Below are 12,641 nucleotides of genomic sequence, written 5' to 3'. Positions count from 1 at the left end.
CACCCAAAGGCAAGTCCGAGGCCACAGCACTCTCGTGCAGGTGGCGTTCCCTGTTTGGAAATAACACTCAGGATTTCATCTCATGGGTGCAAGGCATGGCCCTTCACAAATCTCTGCTTCCCAAGGAGTAGCTGCTTATTAGTCCCACTGAACTAGATGCTAGAAGTTTTGAGTATTCAGTATCAAAACCAAAAAACAAAGAAGAGTTTCCAAGGAAAGAGAATGTCCAGTCTGGACGTCGGAACTTGATCCACTGAGATCAGCAGCCAAGCCTCTGCTGATTTCAAACAAATCAGGATTCAAGAGCAGCCCAACGAGTGAATCAATGTGGAAAGCAAGTATCTACTCCAGCAGCAAAGCTGTCCGCACTTGTACTCTCTGTCGGTGCTCAGCACTCACATTCACTCATACCCGGGCTGGGACAGCATCATTAACCTACCAGCAACCTCCATGTCAAAGGGTTTTGTGTCAGGCAAACCTCAAAAAAAAAATTGGAGAAAGTTGTAATGGCACCTTTCCCAGCATGACTCTACTGACCCGAAGGGTTCACCTTCTCTGAAGTCACTAGTGATTTTTTTCTCCTCTGTTTATCAAAGACAAGAAGTTGAAGACAGACCTCCTCCTCTGTGGCACAAAGCAGACACACAGGATCAGCCGCCTTCAAGACACGCTGCATTACCGAGCACAGAGATTATTCAGCCCCAAAGCAGCTGAATATTCAACTGCTCAGGTCCCCTCACAGTACCTCCCCACAGCAATCACCAGAGACATCACGACAAACCGGCAGACCTGGGTCTGACCAGCCAGGCAGCGGGCAAGGAGGGACTGCAAATGCTGCAAAACCCATGCGGAGGGCAGCAGGAACGCTGGGCTGGGCTCTGGGGACAGCGGCACCCGGTGGCACCGGGGAAAGGACACCCCAACACCTTCCAGGCAAGTGCCGTGAATACAGGGCTTGCCGAATGAACAGGAGCCGAGTCAGAAGCTGTGATGGAGTTGGCCACAAGTGAAGAATTTGATCAATCTCATTTAAAAAACTAATTTTCTGCTAATACTCCGCCACACTCCATTTTTCACTCTTAGCTCAAAGAGTCCTATGGAGGACACCAGGCAGAGCTATCCAGGAGGCTTTCCCCGTGCTAAGGAGCAGCAAAATTAGAACCGGCATTCGAGGGAATTCAGATCCTCTCCTGGTAAAACCAGGTCTTTACATATCTCCAACCAGCAGGTTAATCCTGGGACAGGAGCGAGGGACTGCAGCCCATGTTGCAGAGGGGCACAGGGGAGCCTGGGCAGTACTGAGCATCCCTGCCCTGACAGCAAGTGGTGGCTGCTCCTGAGCCCCCATAGGTCCACATGCAGGAGTTTGGGAGGCACTCGCTGCTCCCGATTTTCTGGTGTCCTGCCATTAGCGCTGTGCTGCTGAGCAGTCACCTTAAGGAGGGAAAGCATCTGCAGTCCCAGGTTTCCGCTGCCGTCTCTGGCAGTCCTTCATCTCCAGCCAATAACATTCTGTCCGCAAATAGCAAATTAATGATCTAGGAAATTTGTTGTTCCCTCATACCCTTTCAGAGTCCCCTCCCACCCCTTCTGGCCTCTCTCCAGGTGATGACTTGGCCATGCTGGTCAACCTATGCAGGAAAGCAGAAGTGAAGCCAAAATGCCATCCACTTCCCATCATCAGAGCCAAGTAAACTGGATCAGCACTAACCCAAATGAAGATGCTTGGGCAAGAAGGCCTTGGTATCACCAGCCCTTTGATTTTGGTGCTGGCCATCACCACCAGCAGTTTGCTATGGACCCGTTACCACAAATGACTGAAGGGTCCCCAAAGGGGAGTGTGAGCAAGGGGCATCCAGGGCCCTCTCATGCAGCCATTGCCCACTAACCCTTCCGCTGGCCTGAACCACATCCCTGGCCCCCAAACCCAGCTGCCCCATGCCTGAGATAACCCTCAAAGCTCTCACACCTCATGCCAAGAGCAGGACAGGAGGTGGCAGTCCACCCTGGGCATGCCATTGGGCACACGGCACTAAGTCCCAAATAGCCACTTCATTTCTTCTGCATCTGCAGTGCCGGTACCTCACTGGTGATCTTTATCCCTTACATACAGTGGTTTGCAGGAGCTGCCTAGAGCATGGCAGTGCTACAACCATTGCCCCAAGCTCGCAAGCCATCCCGCCCACTGCAGAGTTTGTGCATGTGCACCCATGGGCAGGCTTGTCCTCTTTTCTCCGTTATGTGACTGGAAACACGCACCTCTGTCCTTCCCTCGTGTCGCCTCAGCTGTTTAACAAGCTAGCCCAACAATTACTTCCAGCCTTGGATAAAGATCTCCTGCCCCGATGCTGTTAAATTATGTAGAACAAGATTATAATTACATCCTAAAAAAAACCCCAAACTCTACACTTAAAAGAACATTCAGGTTGCAAAAGCAAGCACTCAAAAGTTACAAAATGCCAGAAATAGAGCTGCCCAAATAGCCTCCGTGCAGCGCCGCTTGTATATACGCATTATGATAGTATATATGCATTATGATACAGGCTGTAACTATACAGTGCTATACCATTCTCCACAGGACCCCAGCCCTGCCCCAGACAAATGGCATTTAGTTAATGAGTCGTTCTTCAACACCTTTTTCAACCCTCGTTGTTCGGTGTGTGCCCTCAATGCCTTATTGCCCCACTGCCAAGCACGGCTCTGCCAGCAGAACTGTTTGGCTCCTTCCCCAGGGCACAAAGCAGCTCCGTCCAGAGACAGCCACGCAGCCCTCGAGCAGCCCGGCTCAGAGACGGACACCAGCAGACACTCAGATTAAGCTGGTTTTCCATGGCAGAGCATCATGCAGAGTTAGCTGCGAGGCTCTGGTACCCAGGGTAGGGTCGCAGCCAAGGTGCCGTATGGCCAGAGCAAGGATGGAAGAGGGGGACATGTCTGATGTCCTTCAGAGGAGGACAGCGCTGTCATGCCTGTGAGGACGGTGAGGATTAAGTTAAGGGAGGCTGATGGAGAGCCTTGCTTTCTGCAAAATCCCACAGATCCTTCTCCTGCTTAACTCTGCCAAGCATCGGTGAAACTGCCAGGCTGGCGCAGTGCAAACAGGGCTCTGCTCTGAGCAGGGCACAGCCCAAGCAGGTCAGCTCCCTGCCAAAAACAACCTGAGGGAAACATTTTGACAGGTCCAGATTGATTGTTTTCAGACATTTCTGACCCTGGGAAGCAGGGCCACTTTACCTTTAGTTACCTCCATAGTGTTAAAACCATAGGAAAGTGCTGCAGGACAGAAGCCCCCGTCAGGTCCCCTTCAGTGCCCTGCACCAGGGTTGCATTTCCCCCTTGGCTCTGGATGGCTGCTGCCAGCCGAGCAGCATGTCCCCAAACCACCCACCACACCCAAAGGGGTGCCCGGTGACGAGCCGGTCCCCTCCGCCAGCCCCGCTCCAGGAGCCCGCGTGTGCCGACTCCCCCACCGCTCCCCAAAAAGCTCTGCCGACTTGTTTCGAGGTCGAGCAGATAGACAAGAATGACACCAGCAAACAGGCTTTCCCTGAAACCCTTGTCTCTGGCCATTTCCCAAATAAAATAAAAACCTATTGACACAGAGACTTTACAGCCACCAGAGATCACGTTCCTCCAGTTCATCCTGGCCTTACCCATATGCCAGGCCAAAGATCAGGGTGTTTGGGCACTTGAAAAAGCAGGAACTGGACAAAACCAGCCATCAGCCCCACAGACAGACCAAGTCCTACTCCCCTCTCAGAGGATTCTTCCCAGAAAATCCCCATAATAAGCCACAAGTGTCCACCTGGATTTACCATCCGTTGTCAGCCAGCAGCAGCCAGGTTGCACATCACCATTTGCTAGCAAAACGTGGTGAAACATGGTAAGGCAAAGTGATGATCCAGAAGAGATGAAGCAAAAGTAGTTGACTTACCTGGATTGTTTCAAGACTTTTTTTCTGCTGGTGACTACCGCTTCTCAGACGGTGCAGACAGCGTAACAGACTTTTCTCACTGGTCCTCGTTTTCAGTGTCTCCACTTTTATTATTTTAGCATTTGGTTTGAATCTGGCAGTTTCTGCTCAGAGACTCCAGGGTGTCTCCAGCATCTGAAATGCAAAGAATTAATGCAATCTCAATGCATAACACATTTGCACTGCGTGGCATCTCCTGTTTCTTGGGAAGCAAATAAGTATACGCAAGTTGCAAAACACCAAGCTTTTTGAAGTGAAAAAAATAATGAATTACATTTACCCTCTCAATATTACACAGCTCTATGGAAAACAAGACAGTCTAGCCGCTCACTAAGATGGGGACTGTGTAGCGGTCCAAGACTTTCCTGTGTGTCCTCCTGACTGTGGTTTCAAGCTGTAGCTGAGCCTCGCCTTCCACATGTAATTGCAGTTGGGCTTGGGGTGCCTCAGTACAAGTCCTACTTCAAGGTTCAGGGGGCTGTTGCAAAGAAGAGGAAGCAGGAGACTGAAAAGACTAAAACCAGCAAAATTCCATGGGAGCCCAGGAGCTCCCTTTCATAGCACAGGTCAGTGACCCAGAAAATTGTCCTGCAGTAAAGTTTTTGCCTCTCCCATGCTAACCAGTATCAGCTGTTCGCTCCCCATGCCCTGTGGTGTCCATCTGGGATCCCCCACTGCACCCCGTGAACATGAAGCCATCTTCTGCTCTGTTTTTGCAGTGCTGAGTATAGCTGAGCCCTGATAGAGAGCTGAAGCTACCCTACAGTTACCAAAGTAAGCATGACCCCCAGAAGCAACTTTATGGCTGATTTTCTAGTGAAAAAAACTCTCTGCAGCCTGGAGCACGGGGCTGGTTGGGTCTCTGAATCCTTTTCCCCAGGGCTGAATCCCTGCAGGGTGGGAACTGCACAGGGTACAACCACAAAACTTCTTTATGATCCACCAGCCACAAGGGAGAAATTTTAACCCGTCAGCCAAGGGCACATCCAGGGTACGCAGGGCTGTGCTGTCACGCCAGGCTTGGTTGGCGTAACACGTAGAGAAAAGGTAGGTATTCACTTGGGAATTTTTTCCCTTCCTTTTTATTTTTGGGACCTATTTTCAATGCTATTTGTCATATCTCTGCAATCTGTTTGTACAGCATTCATCTTCTCATCAGCAATGAAAGGCAGTACCCTCAAGGACTTTTTGCTGGCCTTTTAATTGAGCTGTTTAAACTGATAAATTCAGCTAGGGGAAAAAACACCATAGAAAGAGTGATGATTTTATTAAATAAGAAGCAAGGATCTCTCAGGCCACAGCCAACCCGAAGGAGCAAGCGCTGGGACGCAGAGCCGCCCTCCTCTCCGACTGCATTTCTGCAGTGCTGAGGGTGGTGAGCGAAAGTAATGGGGGCATCAGGGATGCCTTGAACCCGCGCTCTGGAGAGATGGAGCACCACATCTGCATGTTCAGATGGTCTTTAACAGGGCTGGCACAAGGACAGCCTTTAAAAATTATAGTGCATTGCATAAATATAGCCTATAAATACATGTGCTTGTGCTCACAGGCCGAATGTCCTTCTCACACAAACCTGGGGACCCGCTTTCAGTTCTGGAACGTGGTTCAAATCAGCAAAACGCAGGTCTGGCTTGCGGAAGGGGTTTGCTGCTAACCATGATGCAGCTAAAAAAGTTCCTTCTGCAGGGTGCTTTCTGGAAAAGTGAGTAATGAGAAGTTCCAAGTTCAACGCATCCGTGGTTTGGGCCGTTTTGCTTTTAAAGCCTGCTACAACATGCACCAAAGTCCAACGGCTCTCCTGCTGCCCGTGGGTGTACCCCCAGGCTGGGTCCTGCCGAGGGCTTCACCAGGCAGCGTCCACTACTTCATATGTCGTCTTTGGCAGTGAATAACTGAAGCCCAGGCTTTTCCAGCCTGCTCTGCCAGCCAAGCCTGCTCTGTGTATTTGGGACAGACCCTAACACTCTCCAACTCAGCTCATCTTTGAGTTTTAAATTACCACGCGAGTTGGCAGGACCCACATTAGACCAGGGCCCGTGGGACCAGTGACAGCACAACACAACCAACTTCCAGAATTCCACAAAATACCACTTGAAACCCTATTTTTCTCTCTGCTACTTGAGTTCACTTGATGCTTTTCCCTCTTATCCTCCTTTCCCTGTATTTCCTTAAGCAGTATAAAGCATCCAGCAGCTCCCAGATCAGATTTGCAGGGAGATACCAGCTTCCACAGAGCAGTTCTACCTTTGGCAGAGGAAAAATCCCTCCTGCTCCAGCCAGACCTGATACTCTTAGTGGAGGAATGTTAAAATATTGAAGTACATGAATCTCAATCAACCTGAAGTAAAAAATGAATTCCCTGGAGGAGCAGTACAGTTCCTTCCTCAGAGAGCTGCTGATTAGCAAGGTTAATTGTGTGCCTGCCAACAGCAGTCAGCACGAATTTGCCCGTGCCTTGTAATGGACAAGCACCAATAACAGCATCCTTGCTATCCTTGGGTATCTAAGCTCATGCCAGCAGCTCCAGCTCTGCCACTGGACTGGGAATTTGTGAACAAGAAGATCTGGAGCTGAGGTCAGGCAACTCAGTTCACCAGTGCCTGCCAGCACATCGCCTCTGCCCTGGGCACCGGCAAGGACAGCACTACCGAGGATGAAGGTTTGAGTGGCTTATACTAGGTGAAGCCAAGCCTTTGCATATTTTTACTTACATGGCGCTCACACAATACAGAAAAATCACCATCGAGATTTAGTGTTCTGAGCAGGGATTTGGCAGGCGAGGTTCTCCTGTGTTGAATCACAGGGTTCTAAAAGCTCAGGCCCAGTGAAAGGTCCAAAGAACGAGCAAGGTGACAGCAGCCGCTGCCAGAGCTTGGCATTAAGAGACCCAGAGATGCTGGCCTCCGCCTCCCCAGGGGCCACACGCTGCTTGTGCAGGACTGCGCCTGGACCCGGACCACTCCGGCAGGTCAGGAGCAGCTGTGTCCTCACGTGCCGCCACTGAACGGCTTCCCCTCAACGTGCCTTTCTACAGGTGTCCGAGATTTTACTCACACAGGCAGGATAACTGGTTTTTCAGCAAAACATTTTTCTAGCAGATAATACTATTTATTATCCCGAAAGTTCCAGAGGGGATTGTGACAGTATCAATAACACTTTATCTTAAAAGATACAAAAAAGGGCATTTGACCTCTTCAGATGAGGGCTTTCTGTTTGCAAGTCAAAGTAACATATTTCTCACTTTATTTTCTATTATAAACAAATCAAATGTCATTTTGGTATCAAAAGACAACATCACCCAGCCACGGTGTTTGCACTAACCTGAACTGTCATGTTGAGGGAAACCACAAACCAGACTGTCACACAGAGCAATAACTTCCAGGCTCCAGCTACAGCACTCGGAGCAGGTACTGTGCACCCTGAACACCCCAGCCCACACAACTCTGCTATCAGGCACAAGGGAAGAATTTGGAAACTCGCAGCCTCTGGGGATGTGGGGATTGCAGAGCAAAAGCACAGTGGGAAATGCCCACTGTATTCAGCCCAGGAGGCTTGGCGACCTGAAGACTTGCACTCGGCTTTGTCAAGGGCAATTGTTTTTGGCGTGGAGCAAAGCCTGCAGCAGTAACAGCTCAGCAGGGAAAGCGCCGGAAGGCTGGGTAATGTTTTGGGTTTGAAAGCTGAAGCGGAGATGGGCTGTTTCAACTGCTTATGGGTCCTGGGGAGGAGGCAAGGGCTGGGGCTGGGTGCTGCAAGAACATGAGGAGCAGAGCAGCTTGTCCCAGGGCCTGCCAGAGGGCTGAGCCAGCATGCGAGAGGGGAAACTGAGGCACGCCATCTTCAGTCAATGGGTAACATGCACTTCTCTTACAGAGGCATGTTTTCAATGCCAGACACTGAGCTTGCATCCTTGGAGTCACAATTTGCCCAGGTCTTTTTGGAAACACAACTTGTGAATATGTCAAAGTACAGGCTGTCATGTCCAGCTCATAATATGGTGCAGATTTAGGCAGCTGGACAGCTACGGGCCCATTCTGCCTCACTGAATTGCCTTTGAAATACCAGACACGTAAAACTCAGGTTTTTTTAAGGAGCCCAGAAGAGTAGGGACATGTTACAGCCAGCATTTTCAGAGGCTGCACTAAAACCATTTTGCAAATTCAGGTCCTGAATGGCTGATAGCCCTTCGGAAGCAGAGGAACACTTGCTAAATGACCGAGTTGTTTGGGCTGCACCTGCCAGCCTGTGCCAGGGCACCACACTGGGCTGACACCCCTCATTAGCAGCATCCCCCCCACCCTCTGGACTCCAGCTGTGTTTGCATCTGCCACATGGCTACCGGGGAGCCACCAAGCAGGGCAGGCTGCGGGGGACCTGCAAAGGAGGCTTCCACCTGGCCGACACAGCGCCAAGACCTGCGCAAGAGCTCATCTTCCAGATCTGATCAACAGGCAGTGCAAGGCAGCACCCAACCCAGCTCCTGGAGGAAAAGCAAGGTTTCGAAACATCATCCTCTAACAGAGAAATGACAGATAGCAGCAAAAGGACTGTTTGAAAATATAAATTCTTAAAACCTTCTTATAAATAATGAAACTACTGTTTGGGTTTTTTTAAAAAAAGATGCAAAAGCACAAGTTGAGTGACTGCCCCTACACAGTTGCAATGGATTAGTGCTGCCATTCAAGATGAAAACAAGCAGCAAGCTCTGCCCTTCAAGAAATAAGTAACCACAAGGCTGAGATAAAATTGGGTAATGAAAGGCCTATGGGACACCCATAAAGAGCAGGCTGGGACACAGCTGAGCTTCTCTTGGTCCAAGCCAATCTCACCATCTTTCTTCTCTGCTTTACCTTGACATTTGCTGCAGAAGCAGATGTTGGAGCTGCACCCATAAAGCAGGGCTTCTGCGTCCCCCACATTGCTGCAGCATGTCCCAGGCCCTGAGAGCTGCAGATTAGCTGTGTCATTGCTCATCACTAAGAGCCCTTCACAGCAGAAACTCCAGGAATTTAATCTATACACCTCAGCCAACTTATCAAAAGCATTCAAGATGTTTAGGTCATTAAGCAGCAATAGAGAATAATAAAAAAACCAAGCTTGCACGTCATTACTATTAACTGCAGTACACCATGTAGTTTCAAGTTTCCAAACAAAATGCTGCATAGCAAAGCCAACAGAGGCATGAAAAGTGGAGAGAGTAAGGACACCGAGAAGGTGAGAACAGAGCCGGGTCTGTCACTCAGAGCCAATGCGTGTACATGACCTCTCCTGCAGCCTCTCTCAGCTCATTTACTTAATCAGCTGTTTGGGGTGAATTCAGGGCTGGGGAATTCAAAGCCCAAACAGCAGCCAGAGACCCCAGTAGCCCCCAAGGTGGGAGCAGGGCAGGTTTCCCAGGGCTGGCTGTGCCTGTGCCCCTTGCTCCAAACCCAACGTAGCCGGGGTCTTTCTTGAGCAAGGGCTGCCAAGCTCATCCCACGAAAAAGCAGAGGTGGCCTGGGAGAGATGATCCAGATCATCTGTATCCAAAAAATTCAGCCTGAAGCAGCAGTAAGCTAGTGCACACACTTGCTGCACATACTTCAGCAAAGCTTGACCTCTCCCCCCTGCAGCCCCAAAGCACCGTGAGGCTTCCTCGCCTTCACGGCATCTGCTACAGCAGGGTAACCACTCGAGGAGGGCGGCTGTGAGCGGTGCAGCCTGGTGCACAGGACCTGTCTGGCCACCAAAATGAAGCCTGCAAAGTCTTTGCATCCCCTGCCCAGGCAAAAGATTTTGCAGTGTGTCCAGCGCTGTATACCCAACATCAGCAAACACTAATGCAGGTTCACACTGCGGGCAGCTAAGAAAACAAAGCAAACCTCTTTTCCTGTGTGAAACCGCAGAAGTGTTCTTTTTCTCAAAGGGATACTTAAAAGAAAACTTTTGGTTTTCATCCCCTTTTTGTAAACTGAAAGCAAGGACATCTTTGGCTGATGGATCAAAAGTAAACTGGCTTTTACTAAACAAAATGAAAACAAACTCGATTAAAATGCGGTTTGTTCCTGTAAAACTTTGATTACACAGTAAAAACGTGTCTCACAGGAAAAAAGGAATTATCAAAAAATTATCAATTCTGCCCAGCACGCTCCGAAACTTTGCCATAGCCAAGTATATTCAGTATATTCACAACATGACATATACACCGAGAAAGGCAAAAGGGTGACATGCTCTGACAGCCTTGAAGTAGATAGTTGAGAGCTTCGGTCCTAATCCTGGCCTTGGCACTGCACGTGCTGTGCAAGTCGCTGCCCTGCTCCCCCATTTTGCCCCAGGACAGGTGCCCTGCGGTCCCCACTTACCCCATGAGCTGCCGGGAAAGCCCGCAGCAGCAGAGTGCTGAAGGGTTAACGTGAACATTTGGATGTTTATTTTAAGAAGAGCATAAAGGCCTGACAGGCCATAATTACAGTGTTGATAAGCAGGGAAAGAATATTTGATGTTTCAAATATCACATGACTAATTGGTGCTGGAACAGCTGTGCGTGTAATTCGGGCGATGCGCGCGGCATGTGTCACGGGCTCCGGCGGCGCGGCGGGGAGGAGAGGGCTGGGGTGGGAGGAGCGCTCCTGCCTCCCCTGTGGTCCACCCCAGCCACGCATCACCCTGACACCGCCAGCACATGGGGTGACCTTCCCCTTATTGTATTGTCAACCTGAATTAATAGAAGAGTAAAGAAAAAAATACCCGTTTCTATTCTTTGATTATCTGCTTGGATCAGGCTTCTCACCAGAGCATTATGGATACTTCACAGAGATGCTGATATTTTTCAGACATTGGGCAAGGGACCATTCAAGAGGGCCCTTGGAGGATGCCAAGGTGGAAGGCAGGTTTCTCTTGTTGCAAAAGCCACCCTCATTTCCTCATTTAGCACACCAGCTTTTCTTTTTTTTTTCCCCAGTTAAAAATGGTAGCCAGGGAGGCTGGTGGCCCATGTAGTAGAGCTCCAGGAACACCAGCACCCAGCCCAGAGGGACAGGGACAAGCCCTGGTGGCACTGCCAGCCTTCCCACGCCCTTCACAGCGAGTTGCTTCAAGCCAGAGTGAAACTTCGTCCCCCCCTTCCTTCTACCCTTCCACACCTCTCCTCACCACACCCGTCTTTCCACAACCATCCACCTGGGATGATAAATGAGTTCAGGCTTTTTTTTGAAAAGGGATGAATATTTCACTGCTACAATTCTCTCTTCCTCTCCCCTTTCTCCCCCTGACTTTGTCTCTCCAGATTCCCTCCTCGGGAAAGGGCTTTCCACCCAGGTTTCAGAAATGATAGGAAATGCATAAGCTTCTCTATCCTATGTTGCTTAAGAATTACTTTTTTCCTCTGTAGTCCAGGGGGAATTCTGAACTATTTTTAAACCAGAGCTTGGTGCGATAAGAGTCTTTAATTACTAGATAAAATGTGTGCATCAGGGTATGGAGTTTGACTCTTTTTAAGCTTCTTTAAGGAAAAATGCCCTGGGGTATAACTGTGCTCACGACCAAAAGTTTCTGACATTCAACGATGGGAGCCATTTGCCTCACAAAAGGGGGAGAGAGTGCAAGAGAGCAGGGCTGAGGGCTGAGCATCTGGCCCAGGCCAAGCTGGGATGGGGCCAGCGACTTCCCACAGACAGCCCAGGGCTCACCTCAGCACGTTTGCTGATGCCATGGCCTCCCAGCACTGAGGAGAGGACCCAGTTCACAGCCGGACTTTAGAAAGAGCTCCAAGTGCAAACCTGACTCTTTTCACACCATCCAGACCCACGTGCAGATGGAGAGAATGAGGCCAGCACTGGGGCACTACCTCCAGTGTCACAGGCACTTTCTCTGGGAAAACCTGGCATCCATCACCATCTCCATGCACCTACAGCTCCCCATTCTCCACAAACCACCAGCACCTCTGGTGTCGTCCAGAGACACGAGCTACTCCCTGCACACCCAGAGCTGCCAGTCCACCCACGCAGCTCCAGCAGGGCCACATCCTCCTCATAACAGATGGACACAGCCAAATGCACCTAACAAAAGGCAGTAGACAGACAGGTTGTGACCCATCCACAACCTTCTTCATTAGTAAACAGATTTGACTTTTTAAGGAGCAGCTCCGGACTGCCTGGCCACCTGCCAGGCTGGCTGGGCCATCCTTACCTAGAGCCTTTAGCAATTGCTGATTGAGTCAAACCAGTGGCCTATAGCTACAACCACCTGAAGAATAAAGAAATTTGTACCTTTCTTGAAGCACTATCAGAAGATCTTTTCCACCAGCAGTCGCCCTCTGACTGCAGTCATAGCACAGCAGCATTAAGAGCACATTCAGGGCGCTAAGCTCGCTCAGGCTTGCCATAGCACACACCTGAGGAGCACCCCAGGCACCAGGACACAAAGCACACACTGCAGACAAGCCTACCACCTCCTAAAGGAGGTACTTTTAAAGTGTGGGACCCTGAGTGCACCAATAAGCCTTCACCACCCAAATCATCCTCACCTGGGACCCCACCCACCCACCCTTGATCACTGGCCCAGCTGCTGCGTTTAAGCTCTGTCCTTGGGTCTGTGCACGTTTGGTTTTAGTCCTGGTGGGGGCTTTGTGGCTTCACCATGGACCCTCTGCTAGAGCACAATGTTATTGCCCTGTGGTCCCGGTGTTGCT

The 12,641-nt window shown here is 50.1% G+C and overlaps 1 long non-coding RNA gene across 1 annotated transcript; it reads right to left on the bottom strand.

The window, feature by feature from the left end:
- Positions 1-3,724: 3,724 nt before the first annotated feature.
- On the bottom strand, positions 3,725-12,366 carry LOC148050754 (uncharacterized). The gene is made up of 3 exons (XR_015700712.1): positions 12,220-12,366; positions 3,935-4,108; positions 3,725-3,860 (listed from the first exon to the last, which is right to left on the bottom strand). It is a non-coding gene; the product is annotated as an uncharacterized LOC148050754 (long non-coding RNA).
- Between the last annotated feature and the right edge of the window lie 275 nt (positions 12,367-12,641).

This window comes from Nipponia nippon, unplaced genomic scaffold (assembly GCF_047370975.1).
Source record: "Nipponia nippon isolate SJK-2023a ecotype South Korea unplaced genomic scaffold, ASM4737097v1 scaffold_7, whole genome shotgun sequence".
Classification (NCBI taxonomy): Eukaryota; Metazoa; Chordata; class Aves; order Pelecaniformes; family Threskiornithidae; genus Nipponia; species Nipponia nippon.
This window is presented reverse-complemented; position numbering and strand designations above follow the sequence as displayed.